Source organism: Alligator mississippiensis, chromosome 15, assembly GCF_030867095.1.
Source record: "Alligator mississippiensis isolate rAllMis1 chromosome 15, rAllMis1, whole genome shotgun sequence".
Taxonomy (NCBI): Eukaryota; Metazoa; Chordata; order Crocodylia; family Alligatoridae; genus Alligator; species Alligator mississippiensis.
In genome coordinates this window covers 37,727,950-37,740,770 of record NC_081838.1, presented here as the reverse complement: position 1 = coordinate 37,740,770, position 12,821 = coordinate 37,727,950, and the positions used below count along the sequence as shown (strand labels likewise).

Genomic DNA, 12,821 nt, shown 5'->3' with positions numbered 1-12,821 from the left:
GATGAAGGGTTTTGGAACCCGAAAGCTTGCTTAATAACTATTCTCCAACTATTTGGGTTGGTCTAATAAAAGATATCAAATTCACCCAAGGAACCTTGTTTGCATATTGCCTTAAACATTTGTGGAAATCTAGTTAAAATGTTAGCCTGAATAAGGATGACACGAAGAGTAAGGCTCAAAGTTGTTCATGCGCTGAAGTGCTATGCTGAATCCTGCCCCCAAAAACAAACCATTTTCCCTCCCCGCTTTCTTCTTATTCCATCTCTCTTAGTCTTTCTTTCTAATCAAACAGCAATGCTCCGATTCACAACGATCCCTGCAGTGGAAATCTCATTGCACGCTTCCTAAAATCTCATTTGCTTACTTTTTCACATCCCCATCAACACAGAAAGCATCTTGCAAAATGCAACTACAAATATGTCAAGATTATCAGGAAAAAGAACATCCCCAAATCCCCAACAGGGAATTCCCCACGGGCAGTAAGATAAATTTAAAGTAGATGCAAGAAACGGTTCTTATAATATGCATTCATTTCATCATAATCTAGTACAAATAATTACTTAAGCACAAAATCTAGAGGGCTTTTTAAGGTTTATCTTTCATTGAACTTTTAGGCTACAACTGTTTCCATGCAGCAACCTACCAAAGGCCCCTTCCAGTCCTGTTTTCTTGTGCAGCCTCTATACTACTAAGGCTGTCCCCACCATAATCTTCTTTGGTGAAACCTCGTTATTTAACATGCTTCGTTGTTCAAATTGAAACCAAAGAAAGCTGGCCTTTTTCAAAGAAGGGTCCAAAAAGCTTTCGCCGATATTTTTTGAAAGTGACTAGCAATTTGGGGTATGGAGCTTCAGAGACCTGATTTCAGGGAGCAAGGTTGGCAAAAAAAACAATGCTTTAGTTGGGGAAAAAAAAGGTTGTATGTAAAATTCAACAAGTTCTCATTTTCTTATTCAAAAGCTTTGGTAAAATATATATCTACCCCCTGCCCCTCCACCACCTTTTAAGAAGAAGGGAAAACTCCACTGAAGACATTTCTGTGGGAATCCCCTCTATACTTTCTGATGATACTTCAGTTGTCCATCTGAAGATCTTGAAGCATGTTACAAATATTTAAATGAGCTAATCCCGTCAGACTTTTTTCAGATAATGTTATGGCAGGAATTACTAACAGCCTCACACGCTCTTTTTTCTTCACGTAGGAGTATGGTTTTACTCTCAGAAGGGACAGCGTAGTGACAAAATTGAACAACGTATAATATTATTCCCTTCAGTTTAGCAATGAGGTAACCAAAGAGAACAGACTGCAGGTTTGGATGAAGTTGATTTTTGAACTGAGTTCCCAAGCCCGGGATTTATTAACTTGCCTGGTACTTGATTCTTTTCAGAAATCAATCCTGTTCCATTTTTTTCTCTCTTAAACATAGGTGACCGTGTTGTTCAGAGTATCTGAGGTGAAATCTCACTAGTGTTTTGTACCGTGATGTTCAAGAAATATCAGATAGCATTGAAAAACTATTACTATGTAGAGATCCTTTGAGAGAGGCACTGCGGCAGATGGCACAGAGTTGACTTTCTGCTTTGTAACATATTGAAAGGCAGGTACTAGGAACCAGAAACTGGTGTGCAAACCCTGCCCAGGTGCCATTTGTGACCACCTCTGTTTCAGGGCTGGTGTGTAAAGAAAGCAAATGAGTTAGGCTGCACCACAGCTACCTTTGAGGTCCTTTACAAACCAACAAGTCTATGATTTCCTTCTCCATTGCAAAGCTGAAGTGTAAGGCTCCATAGTTCTGCTATTATTTGAAGAAGGACCGACGCCATTGCCAGCAGGAGAACAATACGTTCAGAACGGGTGATAGTGGCATTTACAGGCGGAGGAAATGAGAGATCAGGTAACTCATCCACAGTCATGCAGCAAAATAGGTGGAAAAATGAGACAAGAATCCAGATCTGATGTCAGGCATGACTACTTTCCCAATGCCCCTCTGGACTTTTCCCAGGAGACCATCTTCTGTCGGCTGTGAGCATCCCTCTAATAGGCTTTCCCGGTTTCAATTGTCACTTCTCTCTAGGGGCACAAGCTTCAGTTAAACCTATATCCCATTGCTTCCTTGTTACCAATCTACTTATTTATATCCCTTGTGTACAATTTATTCCACTACGGGAGTCATGAAGAAATCAATTAGAAACACAGCACATCTACAGCTTGTTAGCACTTGACTCACCTACTTACACATCAATTTAGCGCTTTTAGCTGGATTTCAATTGCGTCGAGACAGACAGGCTTAAGAAAGGATTGCATCTTCTCCCCTCACCACATGCTTTGTACGAATGGAAAAATCACATATTATTACAACCTGAGACCACTCATGAATTTAGTACAGCACAATCCAGCTCACCTGCCCATCCTCTAACATCATATCTGACTGTTTTGTGTGTCTATATCCAAGGACTTCAATAAACATCAGATACCAGTGCAGAGATTTTCAAGAGATGCGTTCATTTTAGGGTGTCCGATTTCCGGCACCTGAACAAGATTGATTTCCAGAGTATCTCCCCCATGTGGCTCAAATTGGGCGCCCAAATTCAGACACCTTAGATTGCAAGTCAGTTGTAATCATCTTGGTCTAGATCTTTAACCTAACATTTTTGAATGTAAATCCAGCATTTTACATACACACACTGTAACACAGACAAGACTTGGAATCGGTGGGATCCAGGCATGTCCTTAAGTGCTTTCCTGAATTAGGGCCTATTTAGCACACAGGAAACAAAACTATTCTATTTCTGGGCAGTTTATTCCACTAGGCATAGCTGTCCCAATAAATGGCAAAAGCATGGGATTTTTCCTCCCACTGTTTACGAACCACAGAAATCTGGGAACATTAACACCTGGGGGCATCTGATCTTTTTCTTTTGCCTTATCTGTGATGTCTAAAGCGCGCACACGAGCAGACGTGCCATTAACTGCTACTTGAGCTTTAAGAACGTATAGAAGCAAAAGGGCTTTGTTACTTCTGCCAGTCTCAGGATTACCGTAACATACTTTCCATAAGTTTGGTCACATATTCTTAGCAATGACATGCATTGTTTGATTAAAACCCTGTGAAAGTAAAGCTCTTTGCATCAAAGTACAGCCTTATACAATACATCTAATACTGAAGCAGGCAAAATGCATGTGCGCACACATGTACACACACCCATTTTCAAGTTCGAAACAATCCAACAGCAGCTCAGAAAAGTGAAGTATTGTCAAGTTGAAAGCCCATTCCCATATCTATCCATATGGCATTTGAGTAATTAGATGTATTAAAAAGCCGTGCCTGTTGCCTTTCACTCGGTTTCAGGGACATAAGAAGTCACAATTACAAGTCATTAGGCTGAAATAAGGCCTTTGCTGGGCTTAATTAAGTTAAATAGCCATGCAAACAGGATGGAGGAGGTACGTGTTGTTCTTAATCAGAACAGAGACTGATGCTCTACAATGCAAATTGCTCTCTTATGTGGACAACACCAGGAACCTACAATACAGGGAGCAGAGCATGAGTTACAAGGACAAAGAGAAGGTACTTCTGAATGACTCTCACTGTGCTTCCTCTACAGAACAAAGAGCAGAGTCTGCTGAGCCCAACATATGCCAAGTAAATACATTGTACCCAGACTAAACTTCCTTTAGGCTAAATTCACTGAATTGGAATCTCTAGCTCTCTCTCTCTTGCACACACACACACACACACCCCTCTAGTTCTCAAACATTTGCACCGTGTGACAATTGATTTCCTCCATGAGTACATCAAGCCTGTGCTCTATTTTTTTGAGCTCATAGCTTCTACTTAGCTTCTGCTGTCAGGTTAAGGATTTCTTTCTAACCTATGAAAGTACCTAGTGACCAAGGCAAATATTGCTTGCTTGAGCACGGTACAAAAACAGAAAAGGCATACAAGGAGTAGGGGGAAAGTACAGCGGTAAAGTGCACAGACAGAAATGCCAATTTTTGCCCAATCTGGCCCCTGAAAGCACTCTACGGCCATGACCAAACAGAAGTGTACGGGTGCAAATACTTTAAAGGGCCCAATCCTGCACAAATCTGAACCCCCATTGCATGAGGGTTCAGAGGAAGAGGTTTCAAAACAACGTTTTCAGTAACTTGTGTCTGCTCTGCCTCCCAGCCTCCCAGCTGTTTTTAGAATGGGAGGGGAAAAGGGAGCAGAGGGAGTTTTGTCTGGGGTTTTTTCAGCCTCCGCTGGAAGAGGGGCAGGTGAACTGAAGCCATCCTAAGGTGGGGGTGGGGGCGCCAATCCACCTACCCCACCCTCCAGTACTGGCTGGGGAACCCCAAGAATGATCTCCCTCTGCTCCCTGCCCCCCTTACCACTCTGAAAACAGTGCCTGGGCTGGGGGGGAGGAGGGGCCATTGCTAAGGGAAACCAGCTGCAGGCTGGAAGTCAGCAGCTGGATTTCCCAAACTCTCCCTCCTCCCTGGACCCAACAATTAACTTCTGCTCGGTCTGGGGGATCGATGCAACTCAGAACACCTCCTGCAAAGTACGATGAGTTACAATGGGAAGTTGCTCTTTAGTCTGTGCCCAAAAGCACGCAACCGAACCCTCTTGTAGGGCTGTGCGAAACGGACGTTTTGTTTCAGTTTTGGATTAGGCCATTTCAAAGGGATAGGGATTCATTTCGGTGTTTTGGATCACCGTTACATTTCAATTTGACCAACTCTGCTTCAGAGTTTTGATGCTGTTTCGGGGATTCGGATCAGCTAGGGAGAGGCAGGCACAGCTGGGCAGCTGCAGTTTCTCCCACAGCTCCTCCAGCTGTTCCTGCCTTTCTCCAGGTGGGGGGAGCCATGGGAGAATCCTCCATGGATGCCCTGCCCGTCCCCAGCCTCCTGAGATATATTATATATTTTTTTTTTATTATTATTATTTTTTTTAAGTAAGTGCTGGGAGACTGGGGCCAGGCAGGGAAGCCATGGGGCTTCTCCTGTGGCTCCTCTGACTGTGCTTGGTGCAGACTGCACCGATCAGGCTCGGATGCTGGTGCTGGCCCCAGCTGGCAGCATACTCTCATCCGGATCCAGGGGCCTGTGCCCTCCAGGAGGGCTGCAGGGCTATGCCAGACTCCTCCAGGGTGATGCAGTGCCCCGGATCTGCGCGTGGGATGACAGTAGGCTGCCGTCCCTCCCCAAGAGCACTGGGACTGGAAGGGAACTCAGGGACAGATCGCAGACACTGGTCAGCTACAGATGCCAATATCAGAGCCCTCCTTCTGCCTCTTCCTCCTCCCTCTTCTTAGTTTCTGTTTCCCTATGAGCCCCACTCCAAAACATCCAAAATGTTTTGGATGGTTTGGTTTGGTTTCAGAGATGTTTTGGAGACTTCCGTTTCATTTTGGATTTGGTGTTTTGGGCGTCAAAATGGGCTGAAAGGCTTCCAAAGTGAAACAGCTGCCAAAATTTTGCACAACCCTACTCTCTTGGGATATTCAGAGCAGAATAGTGTTTTTCATGATCCTCCCATATTCTGGTGAGCGGGCCTAGGATTTTATATTGCTGCCCATCATGGTAGTATTTCCCATTTATTTTTGTCTTTCTTTTTCTGACTCTTTCCTCTATTTCCTGCTTTGGAGTTAAAGAAAGGGCCAATATAATGTTAGCAAATGATTAAATAAGAACATGTACCATCTGCTCAGATGTCCTCACAATCAATCAATGAGAGATCGAGTAGATAAAAGGGACAGGGGTGTAGTTCTCTATGTTGAGGAAAGCTACATGTCCCTGCAAGCTGATGTTGTTGACCAGAGTGGACTATTAGAGACCTTCTGGGTTAAAATCCTTGGGGAACATGGCACAGGGGACACAATGGTGGGAGTCTACTACAGACCTCCCACCCAAAGTCAAGAGCTTGACCAGGAGTTCGCCCAGGAACTGGCTGAAGCCGCATGCTCCAGGACCATAGTTATCATGGGTGACTTAAATTACCCAGACATCTCATGGGAAGATCACTCAGCAAAATCTGAGTGGTTGCAAAGCTTCCTATCATGTGTGAATGACCTCTACCAGACTCAAGAAGTCTATGGGCCAATGAGAGGTAAAGCGCTGCTCGACCTGGTACTGACTACTGGGGATGACCTAATTGGTTCCCATGTGCAAACAAAGAGCACATGGTTAGAAACCACTACCGCCTCAGCACGGGGCAAAGACATCTGTTCAGATGTGATTTGACAGTCACTTTGCTCACAGTGACACGGATGGGTGGCAGGTGTGTAGGGGAGTTAGAAGTGCCTACCGGGCACTAGGGCCATGCAAAGCAGCGGCGTTCCATTTCAAAGTGCATTTCAATTCAAAACAGCTGTCCCATCCCATCCCATCAAAACAGTTTCACATGTCACCCCTAAGCTATCATGGGGCAGGTCAAAATTGCTGTGTCTCCAGCCAAACCACCACAAAGAAGCACCTCTCTGGCTTAGCTCAGCACTGGTGAGACCGCAACCGGAGTGCAGCATCCGGTTCCAGGCACTGCACTTTAAGAGGGATGCGGTAACGCTCAAGATAGGCTGGAGAAGAGTCACCCGTACACTCAGAGACTCGCACAGCAAGCTTTACGAGGAAAGGCGGCAGGGCCTGGACTATCCAGCCTGAAATAGACAAGACCGACAGGGGACTGGGTAGCAGCCGGTCGCTATGCCGGGGCATCCCTCTGGGGCTCAGGGAACAACCAGTTTGCCAGGGCACCCTTGGGGAAAGCCAGGAAGCACGGTCACAAACTCCCAGAAGAACGTGTTGGGCTCATTTCAGGCTTAACATTAGGAAAAGCACAGCGCAGCGAGGGAGTCCAGACCACGACCGTTCCTGTGCCGCACGGACAAAAGCGGAGAAGAGGAAGCTTCCATCATCGGCAACTTACTCGGATCTCTGCCTGCATTCCTCTGATCCATCAAAGGGACTGCAGGAAGCAGAGCTTCTAATGAGAAAGCTGCGATTAAGACACCAGGGGAGGATGGGGGAGTTGGCAGGAAAAAGAGAGGGCGCTGCCAGAAAAGGCAGTCAGGGCAGGGGACAGAAGAGCCATACAATAACCCGTTGAAGGACCCAGGGGTTAAAAAGGCTGCTCTCAGCACTGGGAGAAGAGTCCAGCGTCCCACCCGAGACCGTATGTAACACTTTCCAGTCCGTGGAGAACTTCTCAGCCTGCAGTGTCCCAACCGGGCTTCTTTTTGGGCGTGCTGTCCTCTAAGAGGGTCCTTCTGCATTTTCATCCAAGCGCATTAGTCTGGCTGTGGCGCAGCCCATGTTGACAAGGGGACCCAGCCGGCGTCTTGGTCTGAAGAACGGTTTGGTACAAAACTTCCCAGATTCCGTCGGGCCTGCAGCTGTCCGTAGACCGGTGCGGCTACTGCCAGTAGCCCTCAGATCCCATGATGCACAGGCTAGCGCCTGGGGAACCTGCCATAGGAGAACTTTTTCATGGAGTATCTTTAAAACATCACGGTCTGTGGGACGCCCAGGACTGGGGACCGGCATCCTGAGTGTGGGGGTGCCTGGCATGCCCTTTATCCATCAGGTGTGCAGAGAGCCTGTCATCCGGGAGCCTTTTTCGAGTCCTGGGCTCCCCAGCTGACCACGCTTGGGAACCTGGGCCCCAAGCCTTGACTCCACAGTCACCCAGCCCTTTGTGACAGATGCCCCAGCAGCCCTCTCGGTTGGGTGGCGGGCCATCACTGCACACAGAGCAACTGGAAAACTTCCTCAAGGGCACATCCTTCCCCTCTGTTTGGTCATGCGTTCACATGTGTCTCCCATTTGCGTGACAGTGTCAACTGACCGGCTACCAAAATGTTCCACATAGAGCGAGTGGCACCTTGGTGGTGGGCTCGCGCTTTCCTCGCATGCTACATGGCTTGTGCACAGCTAATTCAAACGTATCACATGGCTAAGGTGAAAACCGTGCTGTGCACACCATGTCTGCCGGGAGCTGCTGCACTCGTAATCTCAGCATGCCCTTTCATGATCGTGGACCTGGCCACACCCTTTTCTCTAGACGGTGGGAATGGGACCCGTCTCTTGCACACACACGTGCAGCAAAGGTGTCTTTGGAGTGACCCCGGGCTTGGACCTTTGGTGACTCGGCATGGGTGTCTTTTTCATACGTGAGTGTTAGATGGTGTTTATTGGCTGAATGCTGGGAGGATCGCTCTCCATGGGGACTTGTCTCCAATGACCAAGGCATAAATGAAAGGGAGCAGTCAGCCGTCATGGGCCCCGCCGCATTTTCTTTTGGGTGTCAGAGGGGTAGGGTTTTCTAAATGTGATGGGATGCTATCTGATGCGTGCCTCTTTCAATTCACAGGCAACAGCAGGTGACCACCGGGCACCATGGGCTGCACGTAGTGGGCTCGGTGGGAGGCAGTCACCATGGACAGGTAAGGAAGAACCAGAAATCACAAGCGTGAATCTGTTGATGTATGTGTTGGTCTCTCGGATGTTTTGGGTCCCAATTCTTTCCACTCCGGTGATCGGGGAGGGGGGGGGGGTGTGACTCGTAGGTAATGGCAGAAGTCCCTGGCATCAGTAAGTACTTCCGGGGACTAGGTCGGGAGCACCCACCGCCCCCGAGCTTCCACGGCTCGGGTGATTACAGCCCCCCTTCTCCGAGAGGCTCGGCGGTCATCCAGAAGGCCTGTTACCCTCCCCATTTTGGTCTCTGACACATTTTCTGGGATGAAGTATAAGGCACATGCATTTTTTTGACCCGGACACTAACTTGAGTCTTGGAAATACAACCCAGGGAGCTCGGTAGACTGCAGTCTATGTAACGTGAATGCAGGCACCTGAAGAAGAGCAGAGACCATACTTGCACTGCCTGGGAAAGAAAGGCAGAGGTGACCTGTGCACAGTGACGGCTGGCTCGTCCACTTGCCAGCGTGGCACTCGACTCAGACGGCGCCGTTCCTCACTATGTCGGTATTGACACTACAATCGGTTCATCTTGTTCCGCAGGGGTCTCGTGCCTGGGAAGGAAACTCGCACGCGTGGGAAAGCGGGCTCTGAAGAGGTGGCCACTGCTGCATTTTCATACATTTCTTACTCAATGGCATCACATCGGGGGTATTGTGTCTATGGGCTGGGTTTCCAGCATTATGTTTGAGGTGCCCGACAGCAAGACCACTGCTTTCCTTAACAGACAAGGACCTGCGATAGCTGACCTCAGTGTTAGTCATTTGGATCCTGCTGGAGCCAGTCTGCCTATTAACTCGTGCAATAAAGGGCTCACTCTAAACTTTCAACAAGAGAAAGAATTTGCACGTTAGCTCTGCTCCTAGAACATAGAAAGGTCTTTTCTCCTACCGGATACATTCACTTGTGTGACAGCCAAAACAAGGCCCCGGGCCTTGTCCTGGGACCCTACGGTAGGCAATGGCAGGGAATGCCGGGCTCTGATTGGCACCAATGGAGAAGGGCTGTGGAGACTCAGGCACTGGGGAAGATTCCCAATGTATCGCTTTCCACAAGGCATACCCAGGGGCATGTGACATTCGCAAGTCATTCGGTTGGGAAAACACTGCGACGTTGGGCATACGTTGCTCATTGTCATGAGGGTAGGTGACAGCCTGGAGCCTGGGATGGCATTCACAGGATGTGCAAAAAAAAAACCCTTTCCAACTTTTTTTTTTTCTTCTTACAGCGATGATTCATCAGGTGTGAGTAGTCACGTGGAATATTGAGTATGTGCTTGGACTTTGGGGGAACCCTTCTCAGGGGATGGCTCGTACAGGGAAGCCTTGGCGACCATTCCCAACATCAGCGAGATGCTGAGCTCCCTCGTTCTCGGGCCCCCTTTGCCCAAGGGGCCCCCGTGGGCCCCGCTCAATGAGGCCCTTTCAGGACTGGGCATAGACCCTTAAAGCCATAAGCTTGGTATACATGCCACCGGGGCACCAGCCCTAGTGTTCCAGTTGACGTCTGCCTCTTCCAGTTTGTTTCTCCTCCACTTTGCCCATTCTCAAGGTTGCCTAAGGTCGAGGCCCCTTGCTCATCGGCAGGGTTCTAGAATGGCTGGGGGGATGGACAAACTCTGAAAGCACACCCTCCGCTCTGGCTCTCAAAGGAAAGGCAGCTGGGTCCAGGCAGACAGATCTTGGCTCTGCTTACCTATCTTGTGCCAACCAGGGGCAGAAAAGGAGGCAGCGGAACCCACTGCCCTGCAAATGGTGGGGGGGCCAAGCGCTTGGAAGATCAAATGAGAGGCCACCAAGCAGACCCACCTGGGCAGTGGCCCTGTGGAGGATTTTGCTTGGGAAAAAGGAACAAGCTCCTGCCTCTGGAAGCAACAACCTGCAGAAAGATACCAGGCCGCTCGCTCAGCACCCTGGCACTAGTGCACCCACGGGCAGACAGCACGCTGGGCCACAAACATCAGGCCCTATAAGATGCAGCAGTGCACAGGGACAAGCCCTCCCAACGCCAGAGAAATGCAAGGCCATGAGGCTGTCCCTGGGCCCAGCCACCAGCAGGCGATCCTCCTGTCGGTGCCTCTCATTGACGGCGACATGGCACATGGCTTCAATTTTACAGGAAGGGCCCATGCCTGGGGCTTCCACAGCCGGGGCCTGCTCTCCTTGCTGGCCTGCCCCACACATGGCTCACGCATGCCTTCAGACAGCAGAAGCTCATTGGGGCTGCAGGTGATTTTCCAGGCATCATGTTGCGACTCCTCTATGAGTACAGACGGTCCTCAGGGGCCGGGCCGGAGGTGGTGGAGCGCCAGCTGGGCTCATGACCCTGTGCCTTTCGAGGGCCACAGAGGCAGCCCCGAGGCTCGGGCAGGTCCCACGGGAGGGCACAGTGGGGGATGCCCTGCTCTACCCGGTGGGTGAAGACAGAACCTTGCTCTGGCTGCACAGCACCCTCTCAGACCCCCAGGCAATGTCAGCGCCGTGGTACACAAGAACTGGCATGCTCGGTAGGCAAGTTTTTTTCAGCAGACAGGAGATCTTGTTTTCGACTGGCTGAGCAGCTGGAAAAAAGTTCTTAGCAGGCTTTCAGGTGCAGCCCCCCTTCTTCAAGCCCGGGGAGTCTCTGCTGGTCTGAGACCGCACGTGAAGAGACAAGCTAAAAGTGCAGCAGGCTGCTGGTAAAAATGGAGAGTGGCAGGCACACAGGCAAGGGGGGCCGTGGGATCCCGGGCATGTGGAAAATTTGCCCCGCAACACCTGCGGGCACCCAGCCCTCATAACCACAGGCTATGGTGATTAGCCAGCCAAGGAGCCTCAATTTTTCCAGGAACCACCTCGGACTGAAAACTGAGGGACCTGCCCATGACCGGGACAGCTCCCAGCCAGCCCTGGGCCACACAGGGGAGCATGAGCAGGCTAGAGGTGGCTGGGGACTGTCCGGTTTCAGGCCATCTCCTGCCAGCTCAGCGCAGTATGTGCAGACTTCCCTGTGCAGCCCTGGGGTGGCGGGGAGCTGTCCCAGTCAGAGGCAGGTCCCAGTCTCCTGCCTTAATTGGGTAACTGAGGCATGGGGCATGGAAAGAGCTGCAGGGGGGTGTCAGTCCCAGCCCCCTACCCTGATCTGCTGGCAGGTCAGCCAGCTAGCTGCCCCACAGGGCATCAGGGCAAGGGGCTGGGCCCTGCCCCTCCCCTGCAGCTCTATCCACGCCCTGTGCTCCTGCTCAGGGAGCCAGGGCAGTAGCTCCCTGCTGCCAGGGAGGGGGGACTTCAGCTCTGCCCCAGCATCAGGCAGCCCCCCAGGGGTCCAGAGACAAGCGTCTTGGTGCTCCCTGCCAGCCTCCCTGCTCTAGTCTGAAGCTGGCCCTGGTGTCTGCAGGTGCCCATTTCTGGACTGCAGGTACCTGGGGGCAACTCTGCTCCCTGCTTCTTGCATGTGTCAATGCCTGCCTGGAAACCCTTACTCCAGCTTGGCTTGCGCAAGTGTAACTCGGGGCCAGAGTAAAGACGTGTGCAGACATGCCTGCTGTGCGTTACCTACCATGCAGTCACTCTACTACCTAAATTTACAGGTAGTAAGAAAGCATACGTTACCCTGTTTTACCACGCAGTCCCTGCTGCACGCAGTTACAGAGCGACCCTTTACCATGTGGTAAATTGGCCTCCCATTGAGGAATGCACCTCGTGTAGATGCACCCGCTAGGTAAATGTACATCTGCGCTGTGGGAGTGGACTTACCCAAGTGAGCCGGGGTAACGGGAGTGGTCTAGAGGCATCGGTGGGGTACTCTGATCCAACTTCTTTATCCCCCAATCCTTTAAAGCTACCGTGGGCATCTCTTACCTGATTCTGCATCGTGCAGGACAGGCGCATCCTGACTTGTTGGTCTTTCCACACAATGGATTCCCCGCAGACAGACTGTTTAGAGATCACGGCGTGGTATTTATCCTGGATGCCAGGCAAATTTATGAAGATGGCATCTCGCATTCCAACATTGCGTGGAGATAAATGACAACAGCGCTGAAAGAAGATGAAGGGACCCATGTTATTCCATAAATCCCAGCAAGTAAAAGCTACATTTCTCCGGTGCCAAAAGCCATCCCGTGACTCTACAGACACATTTCGAGGCAGGCCCGTCAGTTAGGTACGGTACAACTTCCTTCCCAAGAAACGCCGCTTAGTGAATTGTATCTTTTCTTCGCCGTTCTACATTCGTTACCTCTCCAAACAGCTGCGTACCTTCACGGCGTATGGTAAAAGTCTAATCATTAGCTCAGCTGAAATGTTGAACATGGAAGGTAAAGTGATGTAGTGAATGGGTATACGTGTTTCAAGGACAGCAAAGAGATTGTACCAAGCCG

At 50.0% G+C, this 12,821-nt stretch overlaps 1 long non-coding RNA gene across 1 annotated transcript in view; it reads right to left on the bottom strand.

Moving 5' to 3' along the window:
• The window catches only part of LOC132245658 (uncharacterized), a 50,737-nt gene extending 38,263 nt beyond the window's left edge, over positions 1–12,474 (bottom strand). The window contains exon 1 of the long non-coding RNA XR_009457359.1: positions 12,304–12,474. This is a non-coding gene — a long non-coding RNA (uncharacterized LOC132245658). The remainder of the gene's footprint in view (positions 1–12,303) is intronic.
• Between the last annotated feature and the right edge of the window lie 347 nt (positions 12,475–12,821).